Below are 15395 nucleotides of genomic sequence, written 5' to 3'. Positions count from 1 at the left end.
TTCTGCGTGGGCTTCCACTGTTGCGTCTTCCCTGGCTCCGCGTCGTCCCCTTCCTAGGCCTCGCCATCGTCCAGACCATCGCCCTGGTGCTCTCGGCGCGGCGTGGTCAACGTGGTCAACGACCGACTTCCATCGGAAGAGTACTGTACGTGGAGAGGCTGACACCTGGATCCAGGCGGCCGCAAGGAAGTGCCTCCTTATTACGCGCAAAATAATTATTCCTCCACCTGACAGCAGGGACCCACCGGACGGGCCACCTTATTTCACGAAAAAAAACGTTTTCCCCCTGACTGCTGGGACCCACCGGACGGGACAGCGTATTTCGCGAAAAAAACGTTCCCCCTGCTGTCAGCTCGGACCCACCGGAAGTGCCTCCTTATTACACACAAAAAATGAATACTCCCCTGCTAGCTGGGACCCACCATGGTGGGAGACTGACTTGTGAGCCTACTAAGTTGACTGGGACGGGGGCCTTTGTCAACTTACGTCAATATGAACGATTCTAGCTCCAGTGACCGTACGATGTCCATCCAACGGCCATAGTGCTTCTTCAACCTCTGGTCTTCTTGCACCAGCCGCCCAAAGCAGCGCCGGTCGTGCCGCATGCTCCTGCCTCCTGTGGCCAGCTGTGATGCCGCGGAGGCCTCACCGCCCCCTACTATTCCCACCGCTGGCCAGGCCCTGCGGCGACGGCAGCCTCACACCGCAGCTGAACCAGTGAACCCTCGTACTCCTCTCCGCGCGGGCTTCCACTGCCGTGTCTTCCCCGGCTCCCCGTCGTCCCCTTCCTAGGCCTCGCCATCATCCACCTCCCTAGTGCTCTCGGCGCGGCGTGGCCAACATGGTCAAGGAACGACTTCCATCGAACGTGCACTGTACATGGAGATGCTGATAGCTTGGTCCACGACCGCAGCAACGAAGTGCCTCCTTATTACGCGGAAAATAATGATTCCTCCACCTGACAGCTAGGACCCACCGGACGGGCCACTGTATTTCGCGAAAAAACGTTTCCCCCTGACTGCTGGGACCCACCAGCTACATCTTCGCATGCAAGGAAATGCGTCCAGGCAAAAAAAATGATTTTCCCCCCTGATTGCTGGGACCCACCAGCTACATCTTTGCAGGCAAGGAAGTGCCTGACAGTCGGGACCCACCTGGTCGAAGCGTACGTAGCGTTGTCATTCTGGTCACGAACGTGTATGTACATATATACTGGTGGATGTAGAGGCGCGCACATGTCGTAGTAGAGGTGCGTATGTGTCGTAGTAGAGGCGCACACGTAGCATGTACACGTACGTACAGCGGCCAGGGTGCAAGAAAGAAAATACGGCCACGTATGTGTACATACGGGTGGGGTCTCGAACGCCTACTCCCGCATATGTACGGCCAGGGCTCGTGTACATGGCTGGGTCAGGACGGAGAAACAGCGTCGTCATCGTGTTCATGGGGAGGCAACGGAATGCATCGTGTTCATCGGGAGGCAACGGAACGCGTGGGAGCCAACCGGCTGGGTCGGAACGGAATGCGTGGTCGTGTTCATCGGGAGGGCTTGGATGGAACATGCGATGGAAACGAGGCCTGGCGTACCGCACAACGGAGGAAACGGACCTCCTACATTTGGAACGGGGTCCTGTTGATCGGGAGGGGTCTGGCATACCGCAAAACGGAGGAAATAGACCTCCTAAGGTCGAAATGGGGGTCCTGTTGATCGGGAGGGGTGTGGCGTACCGCAAAACGGACGAAACGGACCTCCTACGGTCGAAACGGGGTCCTGTTGATTGGGAGGGTTGTGGCGTACCGCAAAACGGACGAAACGGACTTGTGTTGGAGCGCTACGGTCGAAACGAGGGTCCTGTTCATCGGGAGGGGTGTGGCGTACCACAAAACGGGACTCCACGGGATACTGTTCATCTCCACCATCGACCTCCTCCAGCCTCCACGGGCTACCGTCGACCTCCTCCAGCCTCCACGGGCTCCCGTTCATCCAGCCTCCACCGCGCGCTACTCCACCGGCACTGTTCAACCACCCCTCCACGGGCACCCCTCCACCGTCTACTGTTCATCCAGCCCTCCACACCACGGGGTCCTGTTCAACTACCCCTCCACGGGCACCCCTCCATCGTCTACTGTTCATCCAGCCCTCCACCACACCACGGGGTCCTGTTCATCCAGAGGCAACGCCACCGCTCACTGTTCATCCAAACCCCCCCACAACGCTCACTGTTCATCCCAGAGGCAGCATCGATCGGCTTCAGTTAGCAGCAGTAGCGAAGGAATCGCTCGATCGGGTTCATTTAACAGCCATCGATCGATCGCTCGGGTTCAGTAATGCATAGCCTGCAGTGCAATCGCCCGGGTTCAGTTAGAGCCCAACGCCTCGCTCGGGTTCAGTTAGAGCCAACGCCTCGCACACACACGCGTACGTGTACGAGAGAAACGAGCATCGCTCGGCCCCCGACCTCCCACCGTAACCGGGAACTCCCCGAGATTTTCCTCCCCCTCGCTTCTACCATAGTTTTTCCGTCATGGACGGACCAAAGAATGTCATGCAGCTGGGTCTCCGGCCCGCCTAGGACGAAAAGCCCATTTTCTATCATGATTTTTTGTCATAGAAGTAGGAGCCCACCACATCTATGATGATACCGGGTTTTGTCACAATTATCGTCATAGAAGTGTCATATGTATGACAGAAAAAAATTTGTTTGGCCCAAAATGTCACAGATGTGTCTTTTTTTTGTAGCGATTACATGATAAATCTCATCCAACCCATCACCGTCCAGCAAGCCTACGATGGAATTACTCACGCACGGCGGTGAGCATCATGAAATTGGTGATGGAGGATGGTTGATGATGACGATGGCGACGGATTCCCCTCTCCGGAGCCACGAAGGGACTCCAGATCAGCCCTCCCGAGAGGTTTTAGGGCTTGGCGGCGGCTCCGTATCGCAAAACGTGATGAATTCTTCTCTCTGATTTTTTCTCCCCGAAACACAATATATAGAGTTGGAGTTGGAGTCGGAGCAGCTCCAGGGGGCCCACGAGGTAGGGGGCGCGCCCGAGGGGGGCAGGCGCGCCCCCACCCTCGTGGACAGGTGGTGGGTCCCGAGCCTTCATCTTCTGCAGGTCTTTTTTATATTTTCCAAAAAGTTTCTCCGTGAAGTTTCAGGTCATTCTGAGAATGTTTGTTTCTGCACATAAATTACACCATGGCAATTCTACTGAAAACAGCGTCAGTCCGGGTTAGTTCCATTCAAATCATGCAAGTTAGTGTCCAAAACAAGGGCAAAAGTGTTTGGAAAAGTAGATACAACGGAGACGTATCAATAGACTGGAAACTTATATGATATAAAGTAGACCCGGGGGCCATAGGTTTCACTAGTGGCTTCTCTCAAGATAGCATATATTACGGTGGGTGAACAAATTACTGCCGAGCAATTGATAGAAAAGCGCATAGTTACGAGAATATCTAGGCATGATCATAAACATAGGCATCACATTCGTGTCAAGTAGACCGAAATGATCCTATATCTACTACTATTACTCCACACATCGACCGCTATCCAGCATGCATCTAGAGTATTAAGTTCATAAGAACAGAGTAATGCATTAGGCAAGATGACATGATGTGGAGGGATAAACTCAAGCAATATGATATAAACCCTATCTTGTTATCCTCAATGGCAACAATATAGTGCGTGCCTTGCTGCCCTTACTGTCACTGGGAAAGGACACCACAAGATTGAACCCAAAGCTAAGCACTTCTCCCATTGCAAGAAAGATCAATCTAGTAGGCCAAACCAAACTGATAATTCGAAGAGACATGCAAAGATATCAAATCATGCATATAAGAATTCAGAGAAGAATCAAATATTGTTCATAGATAATCTTGATCATAAACCCACAATTCATCGGATCTTGGCAAACACGCCGCAAAAAGTATTACATCGAATAGATCTTCAAGAACATCAAGGAGAACTTTGTATTGAGAACCAAAGAGAGAGAGAGAAGAAGTCATCTAGCTAATAACTATGGACCCGAAGGTCTATGGTAAACTACTCACACATCATCGGAGAGGCTATGGTGTTGATGTAGAATCCCTCCGTGATCGAATCCCCCTCTGGCAGATCACCGGAAAAGGTCCCCAGAAGGGATCTCACGGGTATAGAAGGTTGCGGCGGTGGATAAATGGTTTCATGGATCCCCTGGATGTTTTCAGGGTACAAGAGTATATATAGGCGAAAGAAGTAGGTCGGTGGAGCTACGAGGGGCCCACGAGGGTGGGGGCATGCCTGCCCCCTGGGCGCATTGCCCTACCTCGTGGCCGCCTCGTTGCTTCCTTGACCTCCACTCCAAGTCTGCTGGATTGCGTTTGTTCCAAAAAAGATCTTCGCGAAGGTTCCATTCCGTTTGGATTTCGTTTGATATTCCTTGTCTGTGAAACACTAAAATAGGAAAAAAAAAGCAATTTGCACTGGGCCTTCGGTTAATAGGTTAGTCCCAAAAATCTCTGCCTAATAATAAAGCACGGATTGAGTCTCCGGGGTCACCGTCGCGACGCTTTTGCAAAAAAATCCTTCTGTTTTTGGGGAATCAACCCGCAGTCTAACAATAAGTGATTTGCAGGAGAATAAATAGACACACGGTATGAAAAAAACAAACAAGGAGAGATGGGGCATGACTCCTCCTGAGAACCACGAGGGATCTCGCCTCCACCAAGTTACATATTAGGAGCAAACAAAATCATCGTCACACATCCATCCGATTCCTTCTTCCTCTGCATGCACGAAGCCACCGCCGCTGCTTCTCACCTTGCCGCTAGATTGGAATCAAAGTTGTTGCTCAAATCAAGAGAGAGAGAGAGAGAGAGAGAGAGAGAGAGATTGGATCATAGGCGGACGAGCCGTCGGCGAGGAATCCACGCCAGGTGGCTATCAGTGGCCTCTCAAGCCCTCTGTTACTCCCCCCTCCCCCACCTCCCACCGCCCGGGTGCCGTCACCTCACCTTCCACAGGCCCCCTCGACCCTCGGCTAGACGCCACGACCGGGTCGCCGCCCCTCCCACCGTGAGGAAGACGACGACAGAGCAAGGCGGAGGCACTGGGCTGTATGTCGAGCCTCCCTCAGTGGCCTCCGTCCTCCATACCGATGCTCTATCCCCCGTTTCAATCGGCTCTGCTGCAACTTCGCCTGACGACCGGTGCTCTGCCTTGACCTGCTCTGCTTCGGTCTAGATCGATACGGCCCTAAGCTCCACTCCATGGCCCTCTTCTGCCAAACCCCGTACAATCTCCTCAAGCCAACTTGCTTGTCAACGAGCCTAGCACCGCTAGCTATTCGCATGGTCTCTCTCTTCGGAAGATATGAGTTAACTTTCTGAAGCTATGCATACAACATCAAGTATTACTTAGAGTTATGAGGTACCTTCCTGAACCTGTGCATACAACACTATGTATTACTTTTCTTTGCATGAGTTAACTTTCTGAACCAATGCTTAATGTACCTCATTGGCCAGATTTAGAATAGATTCGTAGGGCTGCGCGCCCCTTTGCTTGGCTGCGTTTGTGTGTCTCGCTCACCCGGTTGTCGTGTTAGTGCAATAGTGCTTGCGAGCTCACGTCTGTAATTGCTACAATCTATTCCTTCTATCAATGCAATGATATGCAAGTCTTTTGCGTATTCGCAAAAAAAAACTTTGCGAACCAATGCTTATGGCATCCGGGATTCATCAAGCTGATGTCCTGCTTCGGAGTGTATGCAGCAACAATAACAAATGGTTTTTCTGAATCAAAATCAATCAAGATGAAACTTTGTGCTGACAGTAATCAATGAAGAAATATGGTATTTGTCAGAGTGCAGAAGAGAGAACCTTCCCAGGGTTTAAGTAAACAGTGGTGGCTCAGGGATCTCAGCTTCCAGGACAAGCTACAAATGAAACGAAGCAGAGCGTCCCCAACCTGGCCCTCCAGACTGCAATCGATGAAGGGCGGCCTTAGTTATCTCCCATTGTGGCCGATAAAGGAGGCGAACAGTGTCAATCTTTCATCGACACCTAAGGGTATGGCCAACACATCTGGTAAAAATTTGACAACAATGCTATTGATTGACGGATTGATAAGATTGCTTCTGTTTCGTCTGTTTAATTCAGTCCTTGGGCTATCCATGGAGAAACACACACTCCATGGTCCAGACTTGTGACTGTACTTAAGCAGAAGATGGAATTATTCTATGGTCTCTTCATGATTGATCACCGGGTTGCGAGTGAAATTTGTGTATGGAGAAGCAGTATTATGGTCATAGAGTCGGCATGGTTCAGTTATGTGTACTTGACCGTTCAAAAAAAGTTATGTGTACTTGGTTGGAGATATATGAAGCGTAAGGGAGTAACTCATTCACACTTGAGATTCAGTAATGTTCTTGCACCACATGAATCAGATGTCAACGAGGTAGCATGACTCTGCAAGAGGCTGAAATAAAAGAAACAAAATGGAAATAACTCAACGATTTAGGAACAACACATCATCGATGACAGACACTTTTATAGTCAGGAGGGAGGATTTTTTATGCCGTGCTAGAACTTTTCGTGCTATGGAATGAAATAGTCCAGTGTCCAGTATTATGGGATTCACTCACTCTACAAGTATTGCATCTCTTAAAAGTCCTAAGTTAATGAAAAGGGTGTTCCACCCGAAAATAACAAGAATGGATCGGTGCTTTTCTTGAATCCCCTCAGTTTGAACTACGCAATGTATTTTAAAAAAATGGTGAATCAATTGGGAGTCTAAAGATGGTTGAAGATTGTGTACGGGCGGAAATTTGAAGCAAATTAGGCGGCAGTCTTGGTCGGAGAGGCTGCGGACTGGATGAACTACACTCTTGCATCCACTACGGAGGCAGGTAATCCTTATCCTAAATTTCCTGCTCTAAAATAAAAACAGTCTTCACAGGATTATGAGCCAAATAAAGGGAACTAGGGAAGGAGGTCTAATCTGCATCTCCTAAAGTGGCGAACCACAAAATCATTTCATTTGGGATGCGTTTCTTCCATCAGAGAGTCAAACACCGAACAATAAGGTCACTTTGAGGACAGCTCACACTGAAGTTTACGTAAGGCCTTAGCTTTTTTTTACCTGAGCTAATATTTATTGACCGAGTGTTAGCCAATGACATTAGTTGATGTTACTCATGGAGAGGATTTGGATGTTGTGTGCTATTTCTTTATTACACACGCTAAGTCTCAGATTAGCTTCATTGTATATCTACCCCTTCTACCTCTCAGAATTAAGTGTGTAGGTTCTGAATATTTTATACATTTAACACTTCAGCATAATATCATCTTCCAAGATTTCTTGGATTTATGTCAATACATTGTATGATTATTTATGGTAATCAGAATTTGGAACTTCTCCTGACCAATAATTAAAGGATGCATGTTGTACTTGAGCTTACAAGATCTGAATTACAATGTTCTTTTATACAGCAATAAGGCTACAAATTTTCAGTAAGTTCATTTCATTTTTTTAAAGGGTCCAGATGATGCCATCAATCCATTGGAGTATAAGGGAGGAAAGATCTGAAATTGCTCAAAACATGGCAAATACAGTTGCATTTCATATCTTAAAAGTAGGAGATGCATATTAGTAGAAACTTAATAGTTGACATCCAAATTCAGGCAGATCTCTGATATGGTCACTTTGTATTGGTCTGTTGGTAATTAATTGACTGATTAATGGAGAAACAACTATATTGTAGGTAAGTGAAGGCATACACAAATAGAGGGAGCACATTTAAAGAGCCATCGTTGCAGAGTTTGACACCACATTTTCTTTGGATGATTGTTCGCCTCTCTGAATCTAGATTATTTTAATGTGACCACTTCAATTGAATTGATTATTTGCATTACATACAGTGACCAAAACTAATGCTTTGTCATGTGCTTCGGGACACACTTTGCTGCATTTAGGTGTTCACATGCTTCATGCTTTAAGTATTTGCTTTCATAGGATAACTCAGTCCATATGTTTCTTGAGAGGTTAGGTTTAATAGAAAAATATTCTATTTCTCACAACATGAAGAGGCACGCGATAATTTATATGTTTTGGTGTCCGCTAAACTTCAGTTCCGATTCAAAAGATACATACATTATTTTTTGATTCGCTTTACTTGGTCAGATTATAAACTGATGCATTTCAAAGATGCACGTTCATGCTCAAGATTTAATTGTATTAGCTTTAAGAAATGAGTAATTGTATTAAATGTCATCTGTGCTTGGACCCAGGGGATTGTCCAAATGTAGGCTTTATGGTTTTTACTCTAGGTATGCAACTACAACGATCGTCACTTGCATTTGTTGTGCTACTTTTGATAGACTAATATGGTTAGTTTGCAAAGTTCTTGGATAAATTAGGAAGATATTGTAAATCTTTTTGCACATATTCGACTGTTTCATGCTGCTAAGGGCGCCTTGTCGATGTTGTTCTTAACTTGGTATACATGTAAATTTGTTCTTTGAGATTGACTGGGCAGTGTTCATTATCATAATGGTGTTCCTTTGATCGGTATACACAATTGCTTCATTGTTATTTGCAAAGATTAAATAAGTAAAGTTCTGATGACGGTTTTGCGGTGAGTATATGACCAATCTATGTGGAGTTTCACTACATCAACTTGCACTTCGATGGCGGCGCGGAGCTGAAGTAGCTGTCGGTGGAGGACATGAGGGCGGGAATTTTCAAGTACAAAATTCATGATCAAAAAATCGACAATCCAACCCAGTGCAACGCACGGGCCCTTTTTGCTAGTAATATAAAAGTGCATAATAAAGCCCATTAAACATCCAAAATAGATAATATAATAGCATGGAACAATCAAAAATTATAGATATGTGGGAGCCGTATCATACGACATACAGTTCGCTCAGATGAATTGTTTGCTACTAGGGAGCGCAACAGAAACGGTTAGTCAGATCAATGTGTGTGATATATGACATACGGTTCACTCGGACGAACTGTTTTTGATTAGGGAACACAACAAAAACAGTTCAACTTAACAAGATGTGTGTGATATGCCGCATACAGTTCACATAGATGAACTATTTGTGATGATCCAAAAGAACACAAACGAGTCATGTGAACAATATGTGTGTGGTGCATGGCAAACAACCCACTTGGATGAACTGTTTGCGATGAGAAATTACAACACAGATGATTACTACAGTTAATTCATCTGCGATTCTGTGTGTACAAAAAACTTTGAAAATTGCAAATTAGTTGCTTACGGTGGCTAGGAGTATCGCACACAATGCGTTTGCGAGTACCCGTGTGCGATGATTAGTAAGTTACACATACGTTTCCTTAGGTTAACACGTGTGTGAATTTGCAATATGGACAATTAATATGCAAATGCCTCCTAGACATTGGTGCTGATCGGCACGTCCAAAACATGGGCGTCCTCTACTCTACGCGCTCTACCGGGCACCACGCTTAAACTCAATGAACTGTGTACGATATAAATACTTTTCATGAAATTTTTTGACCTTGGCTAACAACATTTGGGTAACATATATATATTGGTTACACTATCGACAAAAGGAGGATCTTCGTAACACGGTTTTGACAACCATATGGTCCATATCTACATACTTAACATAGTAACAACTATCACATTTTAAGATGCCGAGGGCCAACAACCATATGGTCCATATCTACATACTTAACATAGTAACAGCTAGCACATTTTAAGAGAATGAGGGCCAACAACCACAACTATCCACTGGAAATAGCTTAATCATGCCGATTCGACATCTCATCAATGAAAAGGAAGAGCCCTCCTCTGCCTTGCTAGAGCATGAGTAGAACAGTGTCTCCAATTTTCCAATATAGATGCATTGCCACGACAAGCGAGAACTTGTTAATTTGAATGGTTCCATTTCTATGGGAAATGCAGTACCTTGCAATCACTTTGGCGTTATTAGCAGGCACAAGTGTAATTCGACCACGCCAGGAAATCGATCCAGGAACAGCTATATTGGGCAATTTCTGTTGAAATGTAGAATAAAAACCAATTGTAACATATCGTTGAAGATATATATATATATATATATATATATATATATATATATATAGTTTATGAGCATCAACATAAAAATAAGACTTTGTACCAGCGTTTTGTGCACACAATTGGTCTTGTTCAATGTGTGCACCATAGGTATAATTAATCCCATCCAAAATCCAGCGTCCATACGCTGTGCTATCTCTGTCAGATTATCAACAAAGTTTATGACATCCTCAAGTCCTTCCAGTGAAATTTGGTACGCTTTAGTAACATACAGATCATTCATTATGCATCCAAAATATCCTGCTTAAAAGGTGGAAAGGTATTATTTTTCAGAATATGGCAGAAGAATATATAGTGCGCATAAATTGGTAAATAGAATTTTTTACTGTCTAGGGGATCATGTCCATTTTCTAGGCATTAATGTACATAATTCAAATTCAAACAATCGGTCCATGAAAAAGTGCACGAGAACAGTCTGTAAAACCATGATCGTGCCATTTAGTAAATTATCATGCCTTTTACAAGGAATGAGCAGAGATTTCATGGAAATGTGTGGCAATAGTCAACCACAAACACGTCGTTTATTGGTTTTTCAACTATAGAAAAATGAAATACATGCTTGAAAAACATGACACCTACTTTGTCATTCAGTTTTTTCTACTATCAACATACCCCCTTGAATGGAACGTGTTCAAATTTGGCATTTTACTGGGCTCATTTACCATATTTAGGGGATTATGTGCATTTTCTAGGAATTAAGACACATAATTCAAATTCGAACAATTGGTGCATGAAAAGGTGCAAAAGAACGGTCTGGAAAACCATACTCGTGGTATTTAGTAAGTTCTCATGCCTTTTACAAGGAATGGGCAGAGATTTCAAGGAAATTCGTGGCAATAGTCAACCACAAATGCGTCATTTACTGGGTTATCAACTATAGAAAAAATGAAATATGTGCTTGAAAAACATGACGCCTGGCATGGTGCAATGGTATGGCCTCACCGTGCCCTGGTAAAAAGCTGAGAAGGTTTGGTTTATGTCTTCATGCACGCCCTTCATAAATCGAACCATCACCGAGGAAGTTCCATGCTTTCGAGAGGGAAATCACCAAGATTGAAGGGAATCCAAATTTTCGACCTAGTTTACCATTCAGTTGTTTTCCAATGATCAACATACCCCCTCCAATACAACATGTTCAAATTTGACATTTTTCCGGGCTCATTTACCATATATAGGGGATTATGTGCATTTTCTAGGCATTAATGCACATAATTCAAATTTGAACAATCGGTGCATGAAAAGGTGCCCAAGAATGGTCTGGAAAACGATGCTCGTGCTATTTACTAAATTCTCATGCTTTTTACAAGGAATGGACAGATATTTCAAGGGAATGTGTGGCAATAGTCAACCACAAATGCGTCGTTTATTGTGTTAACTGATACATCTCCAACGTATCTACTTTTCCAAACACTTTTGCCCTTGTTTTCAACTCTAACTTGCATGATTTGAATGGAACTAACCCGGACTAACGCTGTTTTCAGCAGAATTGCCATGGTGTTATTTTTGTGCAGAAATAAAAGTTCTTGGAATGACCTGAAAATCAACGGAGAATATTTTTGGAATATATAAAAAATACTAGCGAAAGAATCAAGGACAGGGGCCCACACCCTGTCCATGAGGGTGGGGGCGCGCCTACCCCCCTGGGCGTGCCCCCTGCCTCGTGGACCCCCTGGTGCTCCACCGACCTCAACTCCAACTCCATATATTCATATTCGGGAAGAAAAAAATAAGAGAGAAGGATTCATCATGTTTTATGATACGAAGCCACCGCCAAGCCCTAATCTCCCTCGGGAGGGCTGATCTGGAGTCCGTTTGGGGCTCCGGAGAGGGGAATCCGTCGCCATCGCCATCATCGACCTTCCTCCATCACCAATTTCATGATGCTCACTGATACGTCTCCAACGTATCTATAATTTTTGATTGCTCCATGCTATTATATTATCTATTTTGGATGTTAATGGGCTTTATTTTACACTTTTATATTATTTTTGGGACTAACCTATTAACCGGAGGCCAATCCCAAATTGTTGTTTTTTTGCCTATTTCAGTGTTTCATAGAAAAGGAATATCAAACGGAGTCCAAACGGAATTAAACATTCGGGAGCATGATTTTTGGAACAAACGTGATCCAGGGGACTTGGGTTGGATGTCAAGCAATCAACGAGGCGGCCACGAGGCAGGGGGCGCACCCTCCACCCTCATGGCCCCTCGTTGCTCCAACGACCTACTTCTTCTTCCTATACATATCAACGTACCCCGCAAACATCCAGGAGCACCACGGAAACCTAATTCCACCACTGCAACCTTATGTACCCAAGAGATCCCATCTTGGGGCCTTTTCTGGAGCTCCACCGGAGGGGGCATTGATCACGGAGGGCCTCTACATCAACTCCATGGCCCCTCCGATGATGTGTAGTAGTTTACTTCAGACCTTCAGGTCCATAGCTAGTAGCTAGGTGGCTTCTTCTCTCTCTTTGGATCTCAATACAAAGTTCTCCTCGATTCTCTTGAAGATCTATTTGATGTAACCTTCTTTTGCGGTGTGTTTGTCGAGATCTGATGAATTGTGGGTTTATGATCAAGTTTATCTATGAACAATATTTGAATCGTCTCTGAATTCTTTTATGTATGATTGGTTTATCTTGCAAGTCTCATCGAATTATCAGTTTGGTTTGGCCTACTAGATTGATCTTTCTTGCAATGGGAGAAGTGCTTAGCTTTGGGTTCAATCTTGCGGTGCTCGATCCCAGTGACAGAAAGCGAAATGACGCGTATTGTATTGTTGCCATCGAGGATAAAAAGATGGGGTTTACATCATATTGCATGAGTTTATCCCTCTACATCATGTCATCTTGCTTAAGGCGTTACTCTGTTCTTATGAACTTAATACTCTAGATGCATGCTGGATAGCGGTCGATGTGTGGAGTAATAGTAGTAGATGTAGAATCGTTTCGGTCTACTTGTCACAGACATGATGGCTATATACATGATCATGCCTAGATATTCTCATAATTATTCGCTTTTCTATCAATTGCTCGATAGTAATTTGTTCACCCACCATAATACTTATGCTATCTTGAGAGAAGCCACTAGTGAAACCTATGGCCCCCGGGTCTATTTTCCATCATACAAGTTTCCCATCTATTTTATTTTGCTATATTTACTTTCAATCTATATCATAAAAATACCAAGAATATTTATCTTATTATTATCATCTCTATCAGATCTCACTCTTGCAAGTGGTCGTGAAGGGATTGGCAACCCCTTTATCGCATTGGTTGCGAGGTTCTTATTTGTTTGTGTAGGTACGACGTGACTCGCGCATGGTCTCCTAGTGGATTGATACCTTGGTTGTATAAAAAGGAGGGAAATACTTATGCTGCTTTACTACATCACCCTTTCCTCTTCAAGGGAAAACCAACGCAGTTCTCAATAGGTCACGCTTTATCAATCCAATAGGAGATCACTCTCAAGTCCCACGCACCCACACAAACAAATAAGAACCTCGCAACCAACGTGATAAAGGGGTTGTCAAGCCCTTCTCGGTCACTTACGTGAGTGAGATCTGATAGATATGATAAGATAATATTTTTGGTATTTTTATGATAAAGAGAAATAAAGATGCATAGTAAAACAAAGGCAAAAGAAATAACTAAGTATTGTAAGATTAATATGATGAAAGATAGACCCGGGGGCCATAGGTTTCACTAGTGGCTTCTCTCAAGAGCATAAGTATTACGGTGGGTAAATGAATTACTGTCGAGCAATTGATAGAATTGAGCATAGTTATGAGAATATCTAGGTATGATCATGTATATAGGAATCACGTCCGAGACAAGTAGACCGACTCATGCCTGCATCTACTACTATTACTCCACACATCGACCGCTATCCAGCATGCATCTAGAGTATTAAGTTCAAGAGAACAGAGTAACACTTTAAGGAAGATGACATGATGTAGAGGGACAAACTCATGCAATATGATATAAACCCCATCTTTTTATCCTCGATGGCAACAATACAATATGTATCGGTTCCCTTTCTGTCAATGGGATTGAACACCGCAAGATTGAACCCAAACCTAAGCACTTCTCCCATTGCAAGAAAGATCAATCTTGTAAGCCAAACCATACTGATTATTCGAAGAGACTTGCAAAAGATAAACCAATCATACATGAAATAATTCAGAGGAGAATCAAATATTGTTCATAGATAATCTGGATCATAAACCCACAATTCATCAGATCTCGACAAACACACTGCAAAAGAAGATTACATCGAATAGATCTCCAAGAGAATCGAGGAGAACTTTGTATTGAGATCCAAAGAGAGAGAGGAAGCCATCTAGCTAATAACTATGGACCCTTAGGTCTGAAGTAAACTACTCACACATCATCAGGGAGGCCATGGAGTTGATGTAGAGGCCCTCCGTGATCAATGCCCCCTCCAGTGGAGCTCTGAAAAAGGCCCCGAGATGGGATCTCTCGAGTACAGAAGGTTGCGGCGGTGGAATTAGGTTTTCGTGGTGCTCCTGGATGTTTGGGGGGTACGTGGATATATATAGAAGGAGGAAGTACGTCGGTGGAGCAACGGAGGACCAACGAGGGTGGAGGGCGCCCCCCTGCCTCGTGCCTTCCTACCTTGTTTCTTGACGGCCACTCCAAGTCTCCTGGACCACGTTTGTTGAGAAAATCACGTTCCCGAAGGTTTCATTCCGTTTGGACTCCGTTTGATATTCCTTTTCTTCAAAGCCCTAAAATAGGCAAAAACAGCAATTTGGGCTGGGCCTCCGGTTAGTAGGTTCACTACGAGGAAAAGGGCTACTAATGGCGCACCAGTTTTGCCTACTAATGGCACATCACTGGTGCGCCATTAGTATCACGCCACTAGTATTTTTTACTAATGGTGCACCACTGGTGCGCCATTAGTATAGGCCATGGTGCGCCATTAGTATAGGCCACTGGTGCGCCATTAGTATTTTTGAATTTTGAAGGCGGGAAAATAGTAGTGGCGCACCGTCTAACCCCCACCGTGCGCTATTGCTATTTTTGAATTTTGAATTTGGATCTGGATCGTGATTTTTTTGCCCATTTTTTTCTCGTTTTTTTTGCTCATTTTTTGGCATGATATTATTTCAAATTTTGTTCCTATTTTTGGATCTTGTACGTTCTTTTGCCATGTTCTTTTGCCGGAGAGGACTTCGCCGGAGAGGAGGAGGAGGAGGTCACCGGAGAGGCGCTCGCCTACATCACCGGAGAGGAGGAGGAGGAGTTCGCCGGAGA

The sequence above is a fragment of the Triticum dicoccoides genome, chromosome 3A, assembly GCF_002162155.2.
Source record: "Triticum dicoccoides isolate Atlit2015 ecotype Zavitan chromosome 3A, WEW_v2.0, whole genome shotgun sequence".
NCBI lineage: Eukaryota > Viridiplantae > Streptophyta > Magnoliopsida > Poales > Poaceae > Triticum > Triticum dicoccoides.
Note: the sequence above shows the minus strand (reverse complement) of the source record.